Source organism: Pseudoliparis swirei, chromosome 14 (genome assembly GCF_029220125.1).
Source record: "Pseudoliparis swirei isolate HS2019 ecotype Mariana Trench chromosome 14, NWPU_hadal_v1, whole genome shotgun sequence".
Lineage (NCBI taxonomy): Eukaryota > Metazoa > Chordata > Actinopteri > Perciformes > Liparidae > Pseudoliparis > Pseudoliparis swirei.
Window position 1 is genome coordinate 9563800 of NC_079401.1, and position 25213 is coordinate 9589012.

At 44.1% G+C, this 25213-nt stretch overlaps 2 long non-coding RNA genes and 8 other non-coding genes across 11 annotated transcripts; 3 read left to right on the top strand and 7 right to left on the bottom strand.

Annotated features, from left to right (window-relative positions):
• Positions 1-12928: 12928 nt before the first annotated feature.
• Positions 12929-14056, bottom strand: LOC130204557 (uncharacterized). 2 transcript variants are annotated; one of them, XR_008833709.1, is made up of 4 exons: positions 13695-14056; positions 13486-13596; positions 13200-13274; positions 12929-13080 (listed from the first exon to the last, which is right to left on the bottom strand). It is a non-coding gene; the product is annotated as an uncharacterized LOC130204557 (long non-coding RNA). The 2 variants fall into 2 exon arrangements; XR_008833708.1 differs by lacking the exon at positions 13695-14056 and having other exon boundaries at positions 12936-13080; positions 13486-13687.
• Positions 14057-14255: 199 nt separating this feature from the next.
• Positions 14256-15104, bottom strand: LOC130204558 (uncharacterized). The gene is made up of 3 exons (XR_008833710.1): positions 14953-15104; positions 14417-14488; positions 14256-14283 (listed from the first exon to the last, which is right to left on the bottom strand). It is a non-coding gene; the product is annotated as an uncharacterized LOC130204558 (long non-coding RNA).
• A 4525-nt stretch (positions 15105-19629) lies between these two features.
• trnag-gcc (transfer RNA glycine (anticodon GCC)) lies at positions 19630-19700 on the top strand. Its single transcript has one exon. It is a non-coding gene; the product is annotated as a tRNA-Gly (tRNA).
• A 186-nt stretch (positions 19701-19886) lies between these two features.
• trnam-cau (transfer RNA methionine (anticodon CAU)) lies at positions 19887-19959 on the top strand. The gene has a single exon. It is a non-coding gene; the product is annotated as a tRNA-Met (tRNA).
• An 854-nt stretch (positions 19960-20813) lies between these two features.
• Positions 20814-20884, top strand: trnas-gcu (transfer RNA serine (anticodon GCU)). Its single transcript has one exon. It is a non-coding gene; the product is annotated as a tRNA-Ser (tRNA).
• A 1425-nt stretch (positions 20885-22309) lies between these two features.
• On the bottom strand, positions 22310-22380 carry trnag-gcc (transfer RNA glycine (anticodon GCC)). Its single transcript has one exon. It is a non-coding gene; the product is annotated as a tRNA-Gly (tRNA).
• A 582-nt stretch (positions 22381-22962) lies between these two features.
• On the bottom strand, positions 22963-23033 carry trnag-gcc (transfer RNA glycine (anticodon GCC)). The gene has a single exon. It is a non-coding gene; the product is annotated as a tRNA-Gly (tRNA).
• A 510-nt stretch (positions 23034-23543) lies between these two features.
• Positions 23544-23616, bottom strand: trnam-cau (transfer RNA methionine (anticodon CAU)). Its single transcript has one exon. It is a non-coding gene; the product is annotated as a tRNA-Met (tRNA).
• A 319-nt stretch (positions 23617-23935) lies between these two features.
• On the bottom strand, positions 23936-24006 carry trnag-gcc (transfer RNA glycine (anticodon GCC)). The gene has a single exon. It is a non-coding gene; the product is annotated as a tRNA-Gly (tRNA).
• Positions 24007-24395: 389 nt separating this feature from the next.
• trnag-gcc (transfer RNA glycine (anticodon GCC)) lies at positions 24396-24466 on the bottom strand. The gene has a single exon. It is a non-coding gene; the product is annotated as a tRNA-Gly (tRNA).
• Positions 24467-25213: the final 747 nt, after the last annotated feature.

The window sequence follows — 25213 nt, forward strand, 5'->3', positions numbered from 1 at the left end:
TTGGAAAACCCCAATTTACAAAAAATGTGGGGGTTGGGTTCAAATTCTTTCCTTAATTAAGGGTTCGGGAAACAGGGCCCTTTAAACAAAACAAAAAAACTTTCACAGGGGAAATGGAACAAGTAAATCCTTTTATTAAACCCAAAAAAGGGCCCTTTTCCCCGGAAACCCTTGGGGACTCCCTCCCCTCTTTTCCCCCCCAGAAAACCCTTTTTCCCAACCCGGGCCCCAGAGTTTTTTGAGGCCCCCTTCCCCGGCCCCTCCTCCCCGAGGGGCCCCAGGGGGCCCCCTTTTACCCGTCCCCCAAAATTCCAAAGGGGGCCCCCGAGCCCCTTTTTAGGCCCAAAAAAGGAGAGCCCCCCCTTTCAGCCGGGGGGAGCCCTTTCTACCCCCGGCCCCAGGCCCCTTTTTTCCTGGGCCCCAGAACCCCTCCTTTTTTTAGCCCCCCCCCAGAGCCCCCCTTTTTTGAGCCCGGGGGCCCCGAGCCCCCCCCTTTTTTTAAGGGGCCCCCAGAGCCCCTCTTTCTGAGCCCGGGGCCCCCGAGCCCCCCCTTTTTGAGCCTCCCCAGAGCCCCTCCTCCTGGCCGGGGGAGGGGTTTTTTGGCCTGGGCCCCAGGAACCCTCCCTTTTTGGGCCCGGTAACCAAACCCCCTTTTTCTGGGGGGGAGGGGGGGGGGTACAGAGGGCCCCTTCTTTTACCCCCCGGGGGCCCCTCCTTTGGGCCCGGGGAGAACCCCCCCTTGTCCCCCGTTCTCAAAAAATATTTTTAGGGCCCGGGTGGGCCGGGTTCAGTGGGCCTAAAGGCCCCCCCAATGTAATCTTTTTAAAAACCCTCAACATATAATTAGGGGAAGGGGGAAAAAAGTTAAAAAAGGCCGTTCTCACCTTAAATTTTAAATTTTTATTCCAAAAAAATTCGGGATTCTCATTTCCCTTTTTTGGCTTGGGGAGATAAATTTTTTCTTTACCCCGGCCACAAACCCTTTACTTTAAATTAAACTTTTTTCAGTGGGTTCCTCCGGGCCTTGTACCCAAACAGTTCCCCCCGGGGAAAGAAATAAATTCCCTTTTACCCCCAAAAATAGCCCTGGCTCAGCCTATTTAACCCGAGACCGAGGCCAGTTAACCCGGGGTTGCCCCCGAAATTTTTAAATTTTTTCCCTGTTGCCGGGGGAAAAAATAAAAAAAAATTTTGGGTTTTTAAACTTTTGGGCAAAAAACCCTACCCATGAAAAAGGAAATTTTTCTTTTCACCATTTTGGTTCCCCCTTTGGGGTTTTTTGTAAATTTTTTAAAGTTGGGTTTAAAAGCCTTTTTAAACCCCCAAGGTTTTCAGGATATTTAAGAAATTTTTTTAAATTTTTTTTTTTACCCCAAAAATTTAGCATCGGCTCCGGGTATTGGAAAAACCCGAAAAAACCAGATTGAGAAGTGCCACAGAAAAGGTTTAAGAAAAATTTGGGGGTAGTTGGGGCCTTAACCCGAAACTAAAAACGAGAAAAATTATTGGTTTCCCTTTTTTAAAGGGCTTTTTTGGTTCTAACGAAAAAAAATTTCCAAATTTTGGGAACCCCCTTTTCTTTTAGGCACCAATTTTTGGTTTTTGAAGAGGGGGCCCTTTTGTTGGGTTTTTAAAGAACCTTTTAAAACTTTTTTGAACCAAAAATTTTTTTAAAAGGAAAAAAATCTAAGAAATTTTTCGGGGGAATTTTCCCGGGTATCAAAATTCAAATTTTGTTAAGGTGGAATCTTTCCCTTTTTAAAAATCAAAAAAAAATCCAAGGGGGGTTGTAGAGTTTTCCACAGGGCACGGTTTTCCGGGGGTTGGAAGGGTTTTGGGGGGTCCAATCCCCGGGGCGGCCCCCCAAAAACGCTTTTTTGGACAAAAAACCATTGAAAATTTAAGGTTTTTAGACCTTTTTAAAAGAAAATTCCCGCTTTTTCATTTCCGGGCAAAAGTTAAAAAATTTCTCAAAATTAAAGCCCTTGGGCACCGGCCCTAAAAGGAAAGGGAACCAAATTTTTAAATTTAACAAAGAGGGGTTTCCGTCCGTTTTCCCAAAAACGAGAAAACCCATTTTTTCGGGGTTTTAATTTGAAAAAGCCCCCATAATTTCAAATGAAACCCTCTCCAAATCTCCTCTCCTTTGGGGAAAACCCCCAAAAAAAACCCTTTCCCCTCCAAAAAAAAATTTCAAAGGAATAGATGGTTTTTATTGGGGGTACTCTTTTCCCTTTCCCTTTTTAAAATTTTTTCCGGTTTAAAACAAAATTTTAAGGGTTGGGGGTTTCTTTTTACGGCAGGCCGCTCCACAGGCCATGCCTTTGGTTTTTCCCCTTTTTTTAACCGTTTTGGGCGGGTCCCCTTTTCGCCCTTTTTGGTGTGATCCGCCCTTCCCAAAATTTTTAAAAACCTTTCTTTGTGCCAAAAGGCCCCTTTTTTTAAAACTTTTTGTTTTCAAAATTTCTTTTTAACAAAAGGTTCCACTTCTTTCATTTCCGGGGTCAACTTGGGGTCCAAAAATGGGGGTCTTTAAAATTTTAAATCAAAAATCTTGGGCCCGGATGGAAAAACCCAAATTTTTAGAATTTTAAATTATTAAACCTGCCAAAACGAAAAAATTTCCCCCCTTGGAAAGGGGTTGGAAAAAAAATTAGAGACTTTAAGAGCCAAACAGTTTTCCCGGGTTCCCAAAAAGGCCCATATACCCTGGGGCCCATGGCCCCCCTCTCCTTTTTTTCCAACAAAAACCACCCACTCTCCTTCGGGTTCCCCCAACCCGGTTCCCAAAAAATTAAATAATTTTACAAACTTTTCTTTTACTTTTTAAGGGGAAAGTTGTTTGGGCCAAAGGCAAATTTTGCCCCGGAACCAAAATTTGGGTTAATTGTTGGTTGCCAAAATAAAGCCCCCTTAAAATTTTAAAATGGGGTCAAACCAAAAGGGAAGCTTTGAAATGAAAAGGAAAAACTCACCGGGAAAAATTAATACTTTTAACATTTTTAAAAAATTTTTCTTATTTTCCCCGGGAAACCCTTCTGGGGCCCCCTTTTTTTTGATGTAATGCCCTTCCCCCCAAAATTTTAAAGAAAAATTTTTAACCATTTTGGGGTTGTTTTGTCTTTTTTAAAAAAAAACAAAAATCAAATTTCAAAAAGGGGCCCCAAAACCAAAAAACAAAAAATTAAATAATAAGGCAAAAAACCCCCGGCGGGCCGGGTAAAAACTTCCCGGAAGTTTTAGCCATTGGGCGCCTGTTTGGAAAAAGGGAAAGGGGGCCCAGAACCTCTTGCCTTTGGGCGGGGCCGTCGGCCGTCGGCTTAAAAAGGCGTCGAGAAGCCGGAATAATTTTCCTCGACCAAATGTTAATTTTCCCCCTTCCGCCAAATTGGTGGGTTTTGGGGGGAAAAAACCAAAAACCCCTTTTTAGTTTTTGAAAAATTTAAACCGGGGTTTTGGGAAAATTTTTATTTTTCCCCTATTTTTGAATTTTTCTTTATTTTTATTTAATTAAAAACCCCGCCCTTTTTAAATAATTTGGGGAACCAATCAAAAGGTCCCCAAAACTTGGCCTGTTGCTGGTCCCGTGGGTTCCGGGGCCCCAGGCAGGCCCTTCAGGAAAAATTTAAAGGGGAATTGGTTGAAAACAACATTTTCATTATTAAAAACAACCCCCCCCAATTTAAATTTTAACCAAAGAACCCGTTTTAGATTTTGGGGGGGCAATCTGAAAATGTTTGGGTTAAAAATCTAAAAAAAGGAATCCCCCAAATTCCAAATTTGGGGGGGGAAGGCGTGAAACCAAAGGGCCCAAAATGAAAAATAATCTTATTTTGGGAAAATAATTTGGTCTTATTTGTGGGCATTTATTGAAAAAAATTTATTTTGAAAAGTGTTTGGCCAGAGAGGGGTTGTGGTAGGCCCCCCCCCTCTTTATTTAGAAAACAAAGCCCGGGTAAAAAAACAATATTTTTTTTGGGGTTTGTGTCATTTAAAACCTTTAAAAAAAACAAAAAAAACTTCAAAAACAAAAAGGGAAAACAAAAATACCCAAAAAATTAAAAATAATAAAGAACAAAAAAAAACCCCGGAATTTTGGGAAATTTTTCTAAAAAAAGCCCCCCCCAGGACCCCTGTTTTATTTTCCCTTTATTGGGTCCATGTGGAAAAGAAAAATTTCATAATTGCATTTATTTTTTTTGGACGGAAGGTTCCCGTTTCCCTTTTGTACACATTAAAAATTTCAGGGCCCTCGGAAAAAGGGACCTCCCTGTTGCCTCAAGGATTTCCTTTTTTGTGAAGGGGGTTTTTAGTTTTTTGTCCAAAGTGAGGCTGGGGTTTTTTTGGGGGGGAAAAAAAAGCACCTTCTTTGTTTTGTTAAAAATGGGCTATCTTAAATTTTTGAAATTTTAAATTTTTATCTATTTAAATTTTTTCCCCATCCTAAAATGTTTTTTTTTTTTTTCAAAAAAATAACAACTAATTTTAAAAAAAATTTTAAAAAAATCTATTTTAAATTTTAATAAAAAAATGGGGGCTTAAACTAATTTGGAACCCAAACCCCTGTTAAAAAAATTAATTGTGGGAAGAGCAAACCCCCAATTTACCCTTCGGACAAGGGAAATAAAAGGGCCCAAAAGGGAAACCCAAAGGGGGAAAACTGAAGAAAAGGGGGAAGAAAGGAACTTCTTTAAAAAAAGGTTAAGGTAAAGGATTTTTTCCCGGGGAAAATTTTGAAGGGCTGAAAACTTACCTCCCTTTAGTTTTTTTTGGGTTTATTTTATTGGAAAAACTTTTTTTAAAACTCTAACCAACCTTTACTTTTTTGCCTGTGGAATTTGCTGCACCCCGGCCCTTTAAAAACTGGTTGTGGGGTTTTTTTTCCCCGGGGGCCACCCTTTACACTTTTGGTTGGGAAAAAAATGTGGGGAACGAAAAGGGCCTTTATGGTTGGGGGGAAAAACCAAATTTTAAAAAAAAATTTGGAAGGATAGGAAGAAGGGGTTGTTGGGCATATCTGCTGAATAGCAGGAAAACCAAAAGCCCGGGACAATTTGGGGGTTAAAAAGAGAAAAAAAACCCCCCAAAAAAAAACCGCCTCTTTTCCAAAAAAAGGGGAGAGGTTTTTCCAAAAAGTTTTTTTTTTGGGGCAAAAACCCTTTTTTTTGTAAGCCCCAAGGGAAGGAACCCATGCCAAAACCAAAAACCCTTTTTGGGCGGTTTATTTTCCCAAAATTTTTTAAAAGGGGACAATTTTTTCGAGGCCTTTCTTTTACAGCCTTTGGGGATACCCCGGCCCCAAGGAGGAAGGGGGGGGGCCCCATTTATTCCTTGGGCAAAAAACCCTTTTTTTGGGGGGGCCCTTTTTTTCCTTTAACCTTGGGGGCCCCGTCAACAGCAAAGGCCAAAACCTCGATCTCCCTACAGCCCAGTTGAAGGAGTATGCGGTCTTGAAGAAGGAAATCCTGGCCAGGGATGGCTACTGTTTAGCAGCAAGAGCCCAGAGGTTCCATGACTAGAGGTTTAAACCAGAGTTGCCAGCACAGGCTCAAATATATGACCTTGTCCAGGTAACCAAAGCTTGGCTGACCTCCAACCTAGAGAAACTAGGGGTCTCGGAGAGGATCATGATGGACAAAAACATCTGGTCTCTACCATATGAGACCAAGAATATGACCAGTCAGCAGAATCCCGCCAGTCTCGATTACCTGGTTAGCCTGGTGGATAGCCAGAGAGTTATGGTCGAATTATTGCGATCAACACGAGTGGACCCGGAGGGGAACCGTAAATCTATGGAAGAAGTGCCCAAGGCTAGGAGGACACCTCATGCAACAAGTAATGTCAGGCTGTGCTTTCAGTGTGGAGAGCCAGGCCACATATCCTGGGACTGTCCTGGGAAGGATGAACCGATGTTCACAGCAGCCTTTTCAGGCGCAAGACCATGTCACGTGCTCGACTCCTACTGGGTGCAGGAAACCTCTCCAGCCCATAGGACCCCGGTCAAAGTCGATGGGAGAGATACACAAGCCCTGGTCGACTCCGGCAGTGTGGTGTCCCTCGTCCAACCCAATCTTCTGGAACCATCCGGGTCTGGCAAAGTGGTGCCGGTGTCCTGCGTCCATGGGGATATCAAAGAGTATCCCACAAGCATCATCCAACTCACTCCTGTTAAAGGCAACCGTCAGCTGAAGGTAGAGGTGGTCCCGCCTCTCCCAGTCTTGGTAGGAAGGTATTGTCCACTGTATCACCGGCCTTCCCATCTGGGCCAGGCACAGATGGGCGGGACGAAGGAGCTCCTGGATGCCAGTTTTAACGGGCCAGTTTGGAACGGCCCAGTTGAAGGACCCTAGTCTGCTGGCTGCACGCAGTAATGTCCTGGAAATCAAGGGGAAACTAGCTCCAAGCCTGGGTAAGCTAACCTATCCGTGTTTTACATTCAAAAATAACATTCAAACATTCAAACGTCACGAAAGCTTGAAAGCATATGGCGTTCAACTCATGTGGAAGAATCCCGCTTAGTTTGGCGAGATAGTCTTAAAACTTATAAGAAGGCCCTCCGTAATGCCAGAGCAGCCTATTACTCATCAGTAATAGAGGAAAATAAGAACAACCCCAGGTTTCTCTTCAGCACTGTAGCCAGGCTGACAGTCACAGCTCTGTGGAGCCGAGCATTCCTATGACCTCAGTGGAAATGACTTTATAAATTTATTTAATGAAAAAATTTTAACTATAAGGGAAAAAATTAATAATCTCCCCTTAACCAGTGCCAATCGTCCTCAAGTGGAATGGCCTTGGGAAAACCCCTGTATGCCCTGGTGTATATTTGGATGGCTTTTTTCCCCTCAACCGTGACCAATTATCTTCAACTTTTTAGCCTCCCTTTTCTTGGACCCCCTCCCGAGAGGCTGCTTAAAGACGGCCTTTAATTGGCAGCCCCTATTAGATATTATAAATGTGTCTCTGCTAACAGGCCACGTACCACACTCCTTCAAAGTGGCTGTTATTAAACCTCTCCTGAAGAAGCCCAATCTGGATCCAGAGGTGTTGGCTAACTACAGACCGATCTCTAACCTCCCCTTCCTCTCCAAGATCCTTGAGAAAGTGGTCGCAAATCAGTTGTGCGACTTTCTACATCATAATAGTTTATTTGAGAAATTTCAATCAGGATTTAGAAAACACCACAGCACCGAGACAGCACTGGTGAAAATTACAAATGACCTCTTAATGGCAGCAGATAAAGGACTCTCTGTCCTGGTCTTGTTAGACCTTAGTGCTGCATTCGACACCATTGACCATGACATCCTGTTACAGAGACTGGAGCAGTCGATTGGCATTTCAGGCACGGCACTAATTTGGTTTAAATCCTATTTATCAGATCGATCTCAGTTTGTATTTGTAAAGGATGACCCGATAACCACCAACGTTAATCACGGAGTTCCACAAGGTTCTGTGCTTGGACCAATTTTATTTACCTTATACATGCTTCCTTTGGGCAATATTATCAGGAAACACTCTACAAACTTTCATTGCTATGCAGATGATACTCAACTATATCTATCGATGAAACCAACCAACTAAATAAAATTCAAGCATGTCATAAAGACATAAAAACATGGATGACCTGCAACTTCTTGATGTTAAACTCAGACAAAACCGAAGTAATTTTACTCGGCCCTGAGCATCTCGGAGATCAATTATCTGGTGATGTGGTTTCTGTAGACGGCATTGCCCTGGCATCCAACACCACTGTAAAGAATCTTGGCGTTATCTTTGATCGACTTGTCCTTTAACTCCCAGTAAAGCAAATCTCAAGGACTGCATTCTTTCATCTACGTAATATTTCAAAAATCAGGCACATCTTGTCTCAAAAGATGCAAAAATTACTAGACTGGATTACTGCAACTCCATTATCAGGCTGCTCAATAAATCTCTTAGGTCCCTCCAGTTGATCCAGAATGCTGCAGCTGTTTCTCACTAAAACTAAGAAAGAGATCACATCACTCCTGCACTGCTGTTCATGGCTCCCATAAATCAGATCACTAAATTCTTCTCTTAACCACAAGCCTTGATTGGTGATGCACCATCACATTTATAAGCTACCTCACTAAATGCGGGACTACTTGTAGTTCCTGGGTCTTAAAAGTAGAATGCCGTTAGTCAAGCTCCTCTATGGAACCAGCTTCAATTCAGTCCGGGCAGACACAGTTCACTTCTTGTGAAGGTTTGTCGGCTTAAGACTTCTTCTCTCTTTGCAGATTAGTGATAGTTAGCTACCTGTCCAGCCTTGATATGCTGCTAGCTCATGGGGTCATCGGACCCTATGAGACGGCATATATCCTATCTGCCTGATGGATTATCGAGGTCTGGGTCGTGGAATTCCTGCTACCGACTACACCACTGTCCTGTTGAGACTCCGCCCACTCCTCCTCCCCACCGCCATCTGCCTGATGGATCGTGGAGATCTCATCGTGGAATATGCCTACTATGAACTATTCATACACTGTCATATTCATTGAATGTATTTTAACTCTAAATCTGTCCTTCTGTACACATTACATCTATTGCATCTGTCCATCCTGGAGAGGGATCCTCCTCTGTTGCTCTCCTGAAGGTTTCTTCACTTTTTTTCCCCCTGAAGGGTTATTTGGGAGTTTTTCCTGATCCGATGTGAGGTTTTGGGGCAGGGATGTCTATGTGTACAGATTGTAAAGCACTGAGACAAATTTGTGAAACATGGGCTAACAGCTAAACTGAATTGAATTGAAGAGACCAAAACATCCCTCAGCCAAGAAAAAGCTCCACGCCTACGTGAACAGGTTGCTACACAGAGCTGGTTAGCTGGAGGCTCAGTGAGTAATGCGCTGTTTAGTTTCCTGTCTGTTGTTCCAAAGTCCCACTCTTTTACTACAAGGGGTGGGGTTAAAAACCTCAGAGGGAAGAGCTGTACACAAGGTCGGTCGACCTATTAAAAAGCCAATTCCTCAATTCCTGCAGATTGCCGCGGATTCACGCACGTGTAATTACTGTGACCGCCAGAGCTCGCGTGATTGGCTTTTGTTTCACAGGCTAGATTATATTTGCTCTGTGAAAGTATAGTTTCATCAGGGTTGAGGTGTAGTTTGAAGTCAGAGCTTCAAACATGTAACGGTCCTAAAGGATTCAAGATGTTTGATTATTTTGTCTTATTATGACCTCATAATCATAATAAAGTAAAACAAGTGTGTTACCTTAATTGTGCCAGAGCTGAATAAAACAATTCCTGTTCACTCACTAATTTGCCTCTTTTTAACTCACATTGTTTGTAACTTCGCTGGAAGGTTCTGAACCCTTTGGCTCAGTGCCACGACACAACAGTGGGTACGGAAAGTATTCAGACCCCTTTAAAATGTTCACTCTTTGTTTCATTGCAGCCATTTGCTAAAATCAAAAAAGTTATATCTTTTCTTTCTCATTAATGTACACTAAGCACCCCATCTTGACAAAATGAAAAAGAAATGTTTGCAAATTTATTAAAAAAGAAAAACTGAAATATCACATACGTATTTAGACCCTTTGCTGTGACGCTATGAACATTTACAGGTGAGACTTTCACAATGTATTAACACAGATAAAGATAGGGACCATTTAGTACCCAAATTAGTTGAGGATAACAACTGTAGATACAAAGGAAGCAAAAGTAAAACATCATCAGCATAGAGACAAATATGATCTTAGTTAGTTGTGCTCACATGAGCCTTGTGTTCTACGGATGAGACTTAATGCCACGACAGAAGAATTGAAGCAAAGACTCATAAACCCTGAAAGGTGAGCACCATGTCATGGTTGTGCAGAATATTGAACATGAATACACACTGCTGCATGAACACATATAGATTTAAATGAAGGCTGAAAGAACTGTGTTCCTGCAAAGTCATTAAATGGCATTTTTGGGTTTGTCAGACCCTCAGCACCGTAAGCTTTAAAAACTTTAGTGGAGCAGTAAAAGTATCTGCTGGTAGAAGAAGTGGATGGAGTAACCATCATTCTCATACCTGGACTTTGGCTGACCACAGGAAAGGCACGTTTTGGTCTGCTTCTTTGTAGCCACTGGTTGTTGTTGTTGCTGCTGCTGTTGTTGTTTTTCAATAATGTTTTTCACAATTTGCTCAATGGAGGCTTTAGTGAGGGTCTGACTAGGTGGAGGTGGGTTCACGACTGCAACAGGCATTGTTACAACCGGCACCCGGGTCGTCTCGCTGCCCTTTGTCAGAGCGTGCCAGAGTTCCTGCCGCTCTTGCAGTTTTTCGGGGCTGGTGTTTAAAGACGAGCTGGTGTTCAGTAATTTGCAGAGGTGTTTAACGTATTGTAAGATGTGGTGTTTCGTTGTTGGGTGGAGCATGTTGTTTGGGTCTGTGCAAGAGTTGTGAACTAGAGCAGCATAGTCCTGGTCCACTAGCTTGAGCATGTCCTTCATGCCACGGTGTTTATTGAGCAGGTTGTCAATAGTTGCCTTCATGGGGGCCGGCCACCGCTTGTGGTCCAACACAAACACTCTCCCCCCTGTCTTCACAGGTCCAGTGCGAGCGGCAGTCGGCGAGGACAGCAGGCCGACATGTTTCTACGAAGACAAAGGATACAATAAGTTATTCAGATCTACAGAAGGGGAAACCTCCTGAAAATGAATATGATTAAAATTCAGTTCCTACTAACTAAAGTCTGGTCCATTACTATGCCTGTGTGTTTGATGTTACCTGGATCTGTCGGAGGCCCGGGAGTCACGTCTGGTTTGACAGCAGCAGAATCCACAGGAGGGTGAGGATGACTGGGCAGTCGGCACGCTGCTTTGAGGAGGTGGATTCAGGGCCGGGGGGGCAGAGTCCGACTTGGTCCTGTGCTTGTCCCAGTCCACAGGAACTGGGCGGCAACCAGGCTCAACGTACTGCAGGCCAAACTTCTCAGAGAGATGAAATGCTGGATACTTCATCTGTCCCAACACCCGTTCGGAGGCTGCGTTGAGCTGGGCCATCAATGCAGGATCAAAGACGGCTGGGAGGTGAACGCCCGGCTGCTTCAAGTCCACCAGGCGCTGGTAATTCCACCGGGCCACCCCAGTCATCCCCTGAGCTTGAAACAGCTCAGGGGGAAACTCGTGTTCCAGTCACCCACTGAGCCTGGTGGAAGTGATATCCCTCCAGCTGGGGATCCACACAGGAACTCTGGCCCCTTCACCCTGCACGTGATTCAGCTGCACTGATCCTCCGCGCCGATACAAAATCCCTCCTTCAACCACAGGATCACTCAGGCAACCTGGCAGGATGTGCACGCGCTGGATCCGCCACACCTTCAGCATAGAGGGCTTGAAGAGGAGAACGCCATTTGGATCACTGGCCAGGTGAAACTGCTGGAACACTCCCTCCACTCTCTTGACGAGTTCCTCGGGCTCTGTGATCCTGGTCCTGCAGTGCTTGGTTGGGTTGGCAGGCTGAATCCCACAGAAGGCATAGGCGTCTTTAAGCCGCTGCAGGTCTTCCTGATCCACCACAGAAAAGGCTGCAGACAGGAAGTGAGCAGAAGAGCTATAGAGTGCATGATGCTCCGTCACACACTTACGCAGGAACCTCCTCATGCGATGGAACAAGTCCAGCTTGATGCTCAAGTTCCCATTGAAATGGGACCGCCATGCACACGTGTTCAGCAGGTTACCAGAAGTGGCCTGGGCAACGATGGCATCAGTTGTTTGCCAAGAATCCCAGTTCAGATGCTCTCCTGCATGGGATTCTGCCACTTTGAATGCTGCACAGCAATCCCTGAAAGAAGAAGCACAGCCATGAATGTTACAGCAGTCGTCTGAACCGCCGCTTGGAGTCCAGTGTCATGACAATAAGACGATTATTAACAGCTAAATGAATGGCATGTCTTCTTTTATTCAACTGGAAATATCAAAAAGCAATATAAATTGTGTTTGAGCCATTTAAAACATATATAGATTGTAATGTACCTGTCCACCCAGTGGTAGAGCCTTGTCGATGCCTGCTGTGCCGTGGCCTGTGCCAGTCCTCACAAGGGCTGCAGGGACTTCTCCGTCTCGGACTGCACCATCACCCATGAAAGGATCATCCAGTTTTCATTCATGACTGCATACGAGGACATGCTGCCGGATGAGAAGGTGACCTTCCTTGCAATTTTGCGTGTGTGGTCTGAGCGGAAAGCCTGTCCAAAGGTACCCTGCAAAAGTGTGTTGACGGCCCTCTCCTGCTGTTTGTACTCGTGCAGCAAGCAGTCAGTCAGGTAGTGAGAAGACACAACGATCCCGTTCCAGCCATCTGAATCACTGTACTACTTGAAGGAGCCGGCTTGGTTTCCTGGCGCAAGAACTGAGTGATAGTTCTTTGGTCATAGTGTCCCGCCTCCCCATCCATGATATTTTGGCAGCTGAGGAGGTGGGCCAGGTGAGCACGTTCAAATTTCAGGTGCATCACCTCCATTACCTGCTTCGTCATGTGTCGGCGGGGGAGTTACCCGTCCGCCTGAGCTCGTCCATGACAGATTTACATATCGCCTTCTTGTAGGTCAGGTTGGCTGGCAAGAGGTTTGTGTACCTCTTTGGTCACTTCTCCAGCCACAGTGGGTTGTCACAGCGTACCACTTCTTTTTGCAGACCTTGCAGCACAGCCTGGATGACAGCAGGTAATACTGTCCAGTGAGACCAACAACCACACGAGGTCTCCCAACACCTGCAGAGGCAACTTGAGGCCGGGCACAACCTCCCATACACGGCAGAGTGTCGTTGTTCCTCATTCTTCCCATGAGGTTATCGTTTCTGGCTTCCATATGAAAAGGGATGGAGCTGAAAGTACTTTGGGAAGGAAGATCGGAGATGCTGTCGATCAATTCCGGCTGGGGAGGGAACGCCACAGTGACACCATCTTCATGGGTTCCGCACAGGAATGGATCCTGGCCAGAGACCCATAGCTTCCAGCTCCGTCTTTATCCAGATCCTCTGCTGCTGTGAACAAGTCCACTGGCTGACGTCATGGTCGTAGCCAGGAAGCTGTGGAGGAGGACCGGTGGGGACGGCTATTGGCCTGGGGAATGGCTCACCTGGTCAGATGAGAATAAAGAAGTAGTAAAAGAGAAATGGGTATGATTTTAGTTGTGACTTTATTTCATCTTTTTTAAATGTACACAACCAAATAAAATAAAAGCATTAAAATACTGACTTTGCCCTCTCTGTGGAGTTGGCAGTTAACCGGGCTCTGCAGACATCTCAGGAGAAATCAGGAGCGCCTCTGACACTGAAGAGAACATTGAACATGTTATTATTATTATTGTTGACAAGATGAAGCCAGAATGTAACATGACATCTACGCTGTAGTTGGTGAAACTCAGCGAGCTGCACCAGTATCTAGTATACAACCATGAAGTTTTTAAAGAATAAACAACGGCTTTGATGTACACTACATGTGTATATGTGTAGGATGCAACTAAAGGTAAAGTACTACACACCAGGAAGTGTGACAGTCGGCTCTGTTAAAGGATGACGTGCTGCTTCTGGCATCAGACACACGAGCTCCTGGGGAACGGGCTCAGGTCTCTTCACAGATGGAGATGCAGGAGCTGCAAGAGAGAAGGATCAAACACAAGAATCACTTCTTGCACAGTGGACTCAGGACAGATCATGTTTCAGTGAATGTGCACAATGTTGATACATTTACCATCTACTGGTGGACCCTGAGCCTTGGCGGGTGCTGCCTGTGTAGCAGATGGTACTGCAACGGAAAAACCTTTGTTTGTTATTTATACTTTGACAGTACACAAAAACTGCTGTTAGTAAAGGCAGAATGTATCTTTACTTCACCTGCTTTGTTCAGCCAAATCCAATCAGACTGTTTGTAACATGATTACGTACAGAGTATATTTCATTCATACACGTGTTCATGTTGCAATGGGTTAATATTCAGGAGCCAGTCATCACTATGTCACCTAGGCAGGGGAAGCACCTTGACTTCAAACACACAGCAAACACATGCAAGCAGGTGTTAAGAGCACAGCAGTTTCTTTTCATGCACATCAGAAAACAAAGACGGATACCCTCATCAGGACCGGCGTCAATTCATAGTCACTAGGACAACAGGTGGAACACCAAAAGACAAACACGACCAGAACACGGTCGACACGAGACGAGTCATGCTTCATGTGGGATAAGAATTCATGGTCCCAGTTGTGTCGGTCCATGCAGTGCTCTGGGTTAAAGACCTCTTTCTGGTCGTCTGGCAGAGGAGGATGATGAAGATGCAGAAACAGCTATAAAGCACACACAAAACAATATCAAATATGCTGAATAGAATACAGGATTAATAGCAAATCGTCTGAACTGTAAACGATTGTGAATCTTCAGGAGGAAACAAAGAAATAAAGAGAGCACATGTATACTCACAGCTCTGCACATGTTGCTTTGAAGGAGAGATGCTCAGCATCATCCTCTCCAGCTCTTCATCTTCATCCATCACTGTGATGCAAACAAACAAGAGTTAGAAAGAAAAGTGTAGTGTATTTTGCATTACAGCTCTTAAAGATACAGCCATATTATAGATATGAGCTCAGAGGCCCACAAGGTGTCCATGGGAGAAAATCCTTCGCTTAGAGTTGGACCAGATGGTTTACGTTAGAGGCTCCAGGGTTCGAACATGAACGCCTCCTCTTTTCTTCTGACTATATAACCTGTATCAAGATGATAAACCATTGAACTTTCTCATCCGGACCCTGAAAGTTTCCAGTCGTTCTAGACGTCTGTCTTTGGCATGTACCTTGTAGAATAAACTTTGTATTCTTATCAAGTACTGTGTCGCTCGAAACTTCTTCTCCATCATCTCAAGGGACATGAAATAAACCACAAAAGAAAGAAATATCTTCTTGCATTTGCGCTTGTATGACCTGCATGTAGATCCTGACAAGAAAAGACATCAGACTCACCAATGGCTTCAGCAGGAGCATGTGAGGCGTGTGACATCACAGGTGAGGTGTGTGACATCAGAGGGGAGACAGTGGGTGGCTGCAGCTTCTTCTTGAGGTAGAGTTGTAGCTTATGCATCTTTGTGCCTGCAGTGCAGTTCTTCTTCTTCAGGATGAAGGATGGATAGCCCTCCTGCTCTCCCAGACCTCTTGCCAGGTGCTGTAGGCACGAGTCCCAAAACCCACCAGCTGGTCATCCTCCGATGCTGCTGCTGTCACAACTTGTGTTCCTCATAGTTGAGGAGACTGGATTTCTGGAAAGACGAGGAATAGTTCACAAAGGACAGGAGGCTGTCCTTGTTGTGCCCGCTGCCATGAACACTGTGCAGCTTCCTCTCTGCTGGTTCCTGATGAGGTAGATGTTGTATCCAATGTCATTCTCAGAAGACAGGGAGGACTTCCCTTTGTTACGCCCGCCTAGGAGTGCCAGAGCGTAGCACCAGGTCGGTCTCCCACCTCCCAAATTAGGACCAATGCTGCGGAGTCAGGAACAATGATGTTTATTTTGGTTTGGGTGTCCACAATTCTTCAGGGTGAGCCTGGCCCAAAACAACAAACAAAACAATCTAAGCAAGTCAGCTACCTTCCGAGACCATAACGAAACAAACAAAAATACAAATCACTTACCGAACTCCCTACTGAAATACAAGAGAAACAGTATTAAACAAAAGGGCTTCTCACCCCTACCGACACCGTTATAACCCCCACCCACAATCAGAGCTGTGCAGCATGGCCTGGTTGGAAGCTGGAGAGAAAAGAGCCAGCCCCACAGGTTCCCTCTTATGTGCTCCGTCCAATCACCTGTAAGGGAAGAGAAAAAGCAAACATCATAGCACCCCCTCAGGCAGGAGGTGAACAACATTAAGGGAGGATTTACTCTCAGCCATAACACCTTGTACTTCCCAAACTGCAGGATGTAATCTCCAGACACCTGGGTTGCATCTGAAGGGTCTCCTCCTCTCTGGCGGACCACAGTCAGTGCATTCTGCCTGACCAGCTCCTCCTGACAGCTGCAGGCTTGTTCTGCAGAGACGGGTTGTCTTTCAGGACTTTGGCTGCATCGCTGAGATCCTGCGGAGAAATCTGTGGTCCCTGATCAATGAAACTGCCATTCTCCCAGGGTAAAACACATGTCTGCTCATCTCTCCTGTTATGACAAAGAGTAGAGTATATTAATACGCTATAGACAGGCATTGTTTCCATACAATATAGTTTCTGAACCTTAAGTCCTTTGTTGAGGCAGGCAGGCAGGCAGGCTACCCCCCCCCCCCCCCACTCCATCTCCTGTGTACATGGAGGTGAATTACCCCCCTATCTCCTGTGTACATGGAGGTGGATTAACACCTCCCCCATCTCCTGTGCCCTTTGAACATCTAGTGGAAAAGGACATTACACACACACACACACACACAGTCATGTGACTCAAGTAACAATGAAGTGTGAAGTGTCTTATCAAGAAAGGATCTCCATTCCCTTGTGACCATCCCAAAAATACCTGCATCAATTCAATTCAATTCAATTCAGTTTATTTGTATAGCCCAATTTCACAAATTACAAATTAGTCTCGGAGTGCTTTACAATCTGTACACATAGACATCCCTGCCCCAAAACCTCACATCGGACCAGGAAAAACTCCCAAATAACCCTTCAGGGGGAAAAGGGAAGAAACCTTCAGGAGAGCAACAGAGGAGGATCCCTCTCCAGGATGGACAGGTGCAAGAGATGTAATGTGTACAGAAGGACAGATTTAGAGTTAAAATACATTCAATGAATATGACAGAGTGTATGAATAGTTCATAGTAGGCATATTCCACGATGGAGACCTCCACGATCCATCAGGCAGATGGCGGTGGGGAGGAGGAGGGCGGAGTCTCAACAGTGGGCGGAGTCTCAACAGGACAGTGGCGCAGTCATGAGCAGGAATTCCACGACCCAGACCTCGATGATCCATCAGGCAGATGGGATCCGTCTCATAGGGTCCGATGACCCCATGAGACGTGAAGTCAAGGACTCCGGGAGAAAGCAGAGTTAGTAACGTGTGATTGAGAGAAATTCATCCTTAAGGAGAGAAAAGAGGAGATAGGTACTCAGTGCATCCTAAACGTCCCCGGCAGCTATGTTTATAGCAGCATATCAAGGGGCTGGACCAGGTGAACCTGATTCAGCCTAACTATAAGCTCTGTCAAGAGGAAGGTCTTAAGTCTACTCTTAAACGGGTGACTGTGTCTGCCTCCGGACTGAAATTGGAAGCTGGTTCCATAAAGAGGAGCTTGATAACTAAAGTCTCTGGCTCCCATTCTACTTTTTAAGACTCTAGGAACTACAAGTAGTCCCGCATTTAGTGAGCGTAGCTCTCTAGTGGGGCAATATGGTACTACAAGCTCCTTAAGATATGATGGTGCATCACCAATCAAGGCTTTGTAGGTTAAGAGAAGAATTTAAAAAGTGATTCTTGATGCATCAGACTATGAGTATACTTTTATATAAACACCGTATCACATTCTGCTGTTCTGTTTTAACAGTGGTGAAGAAAGGATACAGAACGTCTACTTCAGTAAAAATAGAAATATTGATACCACTACATGGTGGTCCTGCATTAAAAAATAAATAAAAGTAAAAGTTACAATTACTCACTACTATGTTTTAATATGCTGCTGGTTGTTTAATCTATAATTACACCTTTATTAGTTGAGTGTAATACATGTGGAGCAGTTAATATACGTGATATGTTAAAGTAAAGCTTCATCAGTAACGTTAAACGAGGAGAAGTGCGCGTTTAGTGAAGTTACGGAGTCAATAAAAGAAACACTCCGTGACTCCCTGTTTAGAGTTTACCGTTCCTTCACAGCGTGTATGTAACGTAATATCCACAGTATTGATATGGTCATGTAACGTCATATCCACTGTATTGATATGGTCATTCCGACAGCATTATTTATTTAAATGATGTCGCGTTAACTTCCCGTTTCAACAGCGCAAGAAAGTCACATACACGGAGAAACCAAACTGAAAAAACACAACCAACTTTACAGTGCGAACAAGAGACTGTCAAGACTAATTATCATTACATGTTAGTTCATTGTAATAAGTTAGAACGACTTACTTTGCTGGAGAGTTCCAGAGGTCCGTGCATTAGGTCCTTCTCACGGCAGAGACTGCCGAGAGACGAAGGCAGAGGAGGAGCTTCACTTTGAAAACAGCGCCACTGAGCTGCAGTGGCCAGAGATATATTACATCGGCGATTTTAGACACCGCCATAGAGAATGAATGGGAAGCTGTTTAGGGCCGTTTAGCTAATGAATCGGTCCCGGTCCAGGTGTTATAGATGCCATGTAAAGAAGGAATCATGATACACAAATTAAAACACAGTAACAACACAATCAATCAATTTGACAGACTGTATGAATAGTTGGTAGTCGGCATATTCCACGATCGTGACCTCCACGATCCATCAGGCAGATGGAGGTAGAGAGGATGAGTGGGCGGATGTAAAGGATATATACTTTTGCTTGGCTTGTCCCAAATATTGTGTGCATAAAGATTATGTGTAAGGTGGAAAACACTGAATGAGAGTTGAAAACTTGGCAGGGCACTCTTGCGCCTGACTGATCTAATAACGATAACAGTGACACTCAAGGAAGTCTTATGCACCCCCTTCCCCGCATCACGCATTTTCTAGAAATGGTCACATACAAAGAGCTCATTATATTCATAGTTCAGAAAGAGCAACTATAGACCTTAAACTCACCGGCAGATAGATAAGGAAGGTCCAGATGGGGCCATTATTCTCAGGAATCATCCATGCCCCTCACTGACCGCTTCACACACTTTCACACGTGAAAGGCCTTTGTTTAACGACCTTCTAAGAATATCAGTTTCGTTCCTGCACCGATAAGGCTCGCGAGAAGTGAAAGACAGGTTCAAAGAAAGAGACAAAGTAACACAGCTCTCTTCCTTTCTCACGCTTTCTCACATAACCTATGAATTCATTGGCTGGCCACAAGAACCAATGAAGGAGCAACAACGGCGGAAGCAGAGGAACAAGAACCAATGAGAAGACACCACCTCTTTACTCCTGACCAATCAGAACTGTTCCTGTTGATTATTTCAATGGCCGCGCACCGATCCGGCATCCTTTTGCCAGAGCTGGGGCCATCGGTGACAGGTCTGGTGTTGGGTCCATGCGCATGATTGTCTATTTGTATCCTGATTTTGAATAAACGCTTTATAGAGTTAAAGTAAAGTCTACTGTATTTCTTCCAGTGAGTACCGTCCAGGTGGTGTGTTGCTGTCCAACTCCAACACGGAGTCTCAGCAGGGCCATGGCATAGTTGGTAGAAGGCATATTCCACGATGCAGACCTCGATGATCCACCAATGCTCACATGCCACACATCTGGACATTTTATGACTCAAATCTGCGCCAACAGTGCACAAAATACGACAAATGTTACACATTGAAGGCAATACGTTTTTGTTTGTTTTTCGTGAAGAAAATTTACCGATTGCTACCTGTTTTTTACAACAAAAAAAACAAGTCACTTGCCTATGGGGGCGTTGAATCCACAACCTTCATATGACATTGATCGAAATGTTATGGAGATCTGAGTCGTAAAATGTCCAGAGGTGTAGCATGTGAGCATTGGTGGTTCAGTGGTAGAATTCTCGCCTGCCACGCGGGAGGCCCGGGTTAGATTCCCGGCCAGCGCAACTTCTGTTTTTAGCAGCTAGGATTAACCTGTCAACCCTGAATATCATCAAATGAAAATTGTGGGTTCCATTCCCACATTGGCCAAGTGAGTTAGGCTGTTTTTTAAAAGATGCCAATCGCCAAACTTGTTCGCGTAAAAAAAAAGAATGTATGGCCTTCAATGGTGAACAGATAATGCATTTTCTGCCTCGTTGGCGCAGTAGGCAGCGCGTCAGTCTCATAATCTGAAGGTCGTGAGTTCGACCCTCACACTGGGCATGTGTTTTGAGACACCTCTGCTGTTTTGTAAAAAAGGGCAATCGATCAATTTAGTTCCAAGTTAATTCAGAGAAGGTATAGCCTTAAATCGTGAACGCATGCTGAAGAACTAATTGGGATCAGATCAGACACGCCATGCAGTTTTCAATTCAATTCAGTTCATTTGTATAGCCCATTTTCACAAATTAAAAATTTGTCTCAGAGTGCTTTACAATCTGTACACATAGACATCCCTGTCCCAAAACCTCACATCGGATAAGGAAAAACTCCCAAACAACCCTTCACGGGGAGAAAAAGGGAAGAAACCTTCAGGAGAGCAACAGAGGAGGATCCCTCTCCAAGATGGACAGGTGTTATAGATGCCATGTGTACAGAAGGAATCATTATACACAAATTAAAACACAGTAACAACACAATCAATCAATTTGACAGACTGTATGAATAGTTGGTAGTCGGCATATTCCACGATCGTGACCTCCACGATCCATCAGGCAGATGGAGGTAGAGAGGATGAGTGGGCGGAGTCTCAGCAGGGCCATGGCATAGTTGGTAGAAGGCATATTCCACGATGCAGACCTCGATGATCCACCAATGCTCACATGCCACACATCTGGACATTTTATGACTCAAATCTACTGCGCCAACAGTGCACAAAATACGACAAATGTTACACATTGAAGGCAATACGTTTTTGTTTGTTTTTCGTGAAGAAAATTTACCGATTGCTACCTTTTTCCCCCCAAAAAAACCAAGTCACTTGCCTATGGGGGCGTCGAAGCCACAACCTTCATATGACATTGATCGAAATGTTATGGAGATCTGAGTCGTAAAATGTCCAGTGCTGCAGCATGTTAGCATTGGTGGTTCAGTGGTAGAATACTCGCCTGCTAAGTGGGGGGCCAGGGTTCGATTCCCGGCCAATGCAACATCTGTTTTTAGCAGCGCGTCAGTCTCATAATCTGAAGGTCGTGAGTTCAACCCTCACACTGGGCATAGGTTTTGAAACACCTCTGCTGTTTTGAAAATAAGGGCAATCGATCAATTTAGTTCCAAGTAAATTAAAAGAATTGAACCCGGGCCTCCCGCGTGGCAGGCGAGAATTCTACCACTGAATTCCAATGCTCACATGACACACAACTGGACATTTTACGAGTTAGATCTCCATAACATTTCGATCAATATCATGATGTGAAAGTTGCTGGCTCGACTCCCACATAGGCAAGAGATTAGTTTTTTTTGTAAAAAAAAGATACAAATCGGTACATTTTCTTCAATAAAAAAACAAAATTCTATGCAGTTTTCAATTCAGTTCATTTGTATAGCCCATTTTCATGGCAGTCGGCATATTCCACGATCGACATTTTACGACTTAGATCTCCATAACATTTGGATCAATAGCATGATATGAAGGTTGTGTGTTCGACTCTCACATAGGCAAGTGACTTGGTTTTTATTTGTAAAAAAAAAGATATCAAACGGTCAATTTTCTTGACGAAGAAAAGGAAAGAACGTATTGTCTTCAATGTGGAACATATGTCATATTTTGTGCCCCATTGCTGCAGTCGATCTGACTCGTAGCATGTCCAGATGTGTAGCATGTGAGCATTGGTGGTTCAGTGATTTAATGGAACCTTTCCATTTTGCGCCACCGAGTCATAACATGAAAAACATCACGTGTCGGTCCTTTTTTCTAAAAAAGGATGTTGCATTGGCCGAACCCGGGCCTCCCGCGTGCAGGCGAGAATTCTACCACTGAACCACCAATGCTCACATGACACACAACTGGACATTTTACCAGTTAGATCTCCATAACATTTCGATGAATATCATGATATAAAAGTTGCTGGCTCGACTCCCACATAGGCAAGAGATTTGTTTTTTTTTGTAAAAAAAAGATACAAATCGGTACATTTTCATCAATAAAAAGCCAAAATTCTATGCAGTTTTCAATTCAGTTCATTTGTATAGCCCATTTTCATGGCAGTCGGCATATTCCACGATCGACATTTTACGACTTAGATCTCCATAACATTTGGATCAATAGCATGATATGAAGGTTGTGTGTTCGACTCTCACATAGGCAAGTGACTTGGTTTTTATTTGTAAAAAAAAAGATATCAAACGGTCAATTTTCTTGACGAAGAAAAGGAAAGAACGTATTGTCTTCAATGTGGAACATATGTCGTATTTTGTGCCCCATTGCTGCAGTCGATCTGACTCGTAGCATGTCCAGATGTGTAGCATGTGAGCATTGGTGGTTCAGTGATTTAATGGAACCTTTCCATTTTGCGCCACCGAGTCATAACATGAAAAACATCACGTGTCGGTCCTTTTTTCTAAAAAAGGATGTTGCATTGGCCGGGAATCGAACCCGGGCCTCCCGCGTGGCAGGCGAGAATTCTACCACTGAACCACCAATGCTCACATGACACACAACTGGACATTTTACCAGTTAGATCTCCATAACATTTCGATCAATATCATGATATAAAAGTTGCTGGCTCGACTCCCACATAGGCAAGAGATTTGTTTTTTTTTGTAAAAAAAAGATACAAATCGGTACATTTTCATCAATAAAAAGCCAAAATTCTATGCAGTTTTCAATTCAGTTCATTTGTATAGCCCATTTTCATGGTAGTCGGCATATTCCACAATCGACATTTTACGACTTAGATCTCCATAACATTTGGATCAATAGCATGATATGAAGGTTGTGTGTTCGACTCTCACATAGGCAAGTGACTTGGTTTTTATTTGTAAAAAAAAAGATATCAAACGGTCAATTTTCTTGACGAAGAAAAGGAAAGAACGTATTGTCTTCAATGTGGAACATATGTCGTATTTTGTGCCCCATTGCTGCAGTCGATCTGACTCGTAGCATGTCCAGATGAGTAGCATGTGAGCATTGGTGGTTCAGTGATTTAATGGAACCTTTCCATTTTGCGCCACCGAGTCATAACATGAAAAACATCACGTGTCGGTCCTTTTTTCTAAAAAAGGATGTGCATTGGCCGGGAATCGGACCCGGATCTCCCGCATGGCAAGCGAGAATTCTACCATTGAACCACCAATGCTCACATGACACATGAGTGTCTGGTCATGCTTTTTGTTTCTGGAGGAGGGGGTTTAAGAAATTAGACAGGGCAGGACAGTAAGAAATTCCCAGCTCATCATCAGAACAAAAACAGGGTTTTCCAGCTTTGGAGGGAGAGTTGTTTTGGGCTTCAACCTTTGTTGTTGAGAGAGGACCCCCGCTGTGATTGCAAGATTGTATTTTATGGTGATCACTGAATACATTCTCCTGTTGAAAGGGAGAGAACAAGAGATCGTTGGCTAAATTATTCCGTGAGCTTTACCAGGCAACCAGTTTTGCACATACACTTTCACTCCTGAGCTCTCAGATACATACCAGGCAGAGACTATCAGTAGATAGATCTGATAATCTCAGTAGATGTAGGAGTTGTATGTGGGAGTCAAACTCTGGACCTAAATAACATTATATTGAAGCATAGGGGGGCTGGAAAAAACCTGGTAAATATTTGTATGACTGCAGATAATTCAAGTCAAAGGTGTCTCAAAAAAAATGCCCAGTGTGAGGGTCGAACTCACGACCTTCAGATTATGAGACTGACGCGCTGCCTACTGCGCCAACGAGGCTTGAGAAAATTGAGATGTTCACGACTGAAGGCTGTACGTTCCTATAAATAGCATGAACTAAATTGACTGATTGACCTTTTTACAAACAAATACACACAAAAAAGTAAATATTTGTATATGACCGACTGATATATTGTAGGATGCACAGCCCTCCCCTGAGGAGGACGCTTTTGGTCAGTTTAAGGAGTCACTGAAAGTGCTCTCTAAACCGCCTGAATTCCATTCATTGAAGGAATTAATTGAATTCCTTCTTTATCGGTCATGTAAGCAGGTTTTATAAAATCATCGCAGCTGTGTCATTCTCTTCAAAAAATGATGTTGCATTGGCCGGGAATCGAACCCGGGCCTCCCGCGTGGCAGGCGAGAATTCTACCACTGAACCACCAATGCTCACATGCCTGCATTATGGACATGTTACACCTAAAATCTCACACATCCCCAGCGGGGAATTTAGTTTGAAGCAGTAGCATAGTCCCATAGTCTACAGTATACTGCCGGAGAGCTCACCTCCTGGTATACATAACACCCAACCCCCGAAGCTTGTCCCTGTGGGTGATGAGTCCACAGGGTGGCTGCTTCATGTTTCCGGCCACCAGACACTTGCCTACGTACTCCTCTCCTGGGTGTGGCTGTGGGAGGGTGCTCCTGTTTCCCTGGTCCGGGCGAAGTACCTTCATTCCTTGGTCCTCTATTCATTGCCCTAATCGGATCCCCCCTATTATTCCATTATAGGCAAAAATCACGACAGCTGTGTCCTTCCCTTTTTCAAAAAAGGATGTTGCATTGGCCGGGAATCGAACCCGGGCCTCCCGCGTGGCAGGCGAGAATTCTACCACTGAACCACCAATGCTCACATAGACACTTACAGGTCCGGACCACTTTTTATGGGAAACAAGGCACAGCCGAAATAGGCCTAATAAAAACATTGAATGCAGGAATCCTAAAACTTAACCTCCAATGCTCACATACACACATGTTCTTACCTTTCTGAATGGCCCACATGGCACAGAGGATAAAAAATAAGAAAATCATTGCATATGAGAATCCTCAAACTGAACTGCTAATGCTCACATACACAAAAGCTCTTATCTTTATGAATGGTCCAAAAGGCTCACAGGATAATAGAAAAGAAAAAGTGAATGCGCCCAACGTGGGGCTCGAATCCACGACCCTGAGTCTCATGCTCTACCGACTGAGCTAGCCGGGCATGACGACCATGGAAAAAGGAACATCCTCAGAGGGAAGAGCTGTACACAAGGTCGGTCGACCTATTAAAAAGCCAATTCCCCTCAATTCCTGCAGATTGCCGCGGATTCACGCACGTGTAATTACTGTGACCGCCAGAGCTCGCGTGATTGGCTTTTGTTTCACAGGCTAGATTATATTTGCTCTGTGAAAGTATAGCTTCATCAGGGTTGAGGTAGTTTGAAGTCAGAGCTTCAAACATGTAACGGTCCTAAAGGATTCAAGATGTTTGATTATTTTGTCTTATTATGACCTCATAATCATAATAAAGTAAAACAAGTGTGTTACCTTAATTGTGCCAGAGCTGAATAAAAACAATTCCTGTTCACTCACTAATTTGCCTCTTTTTTTA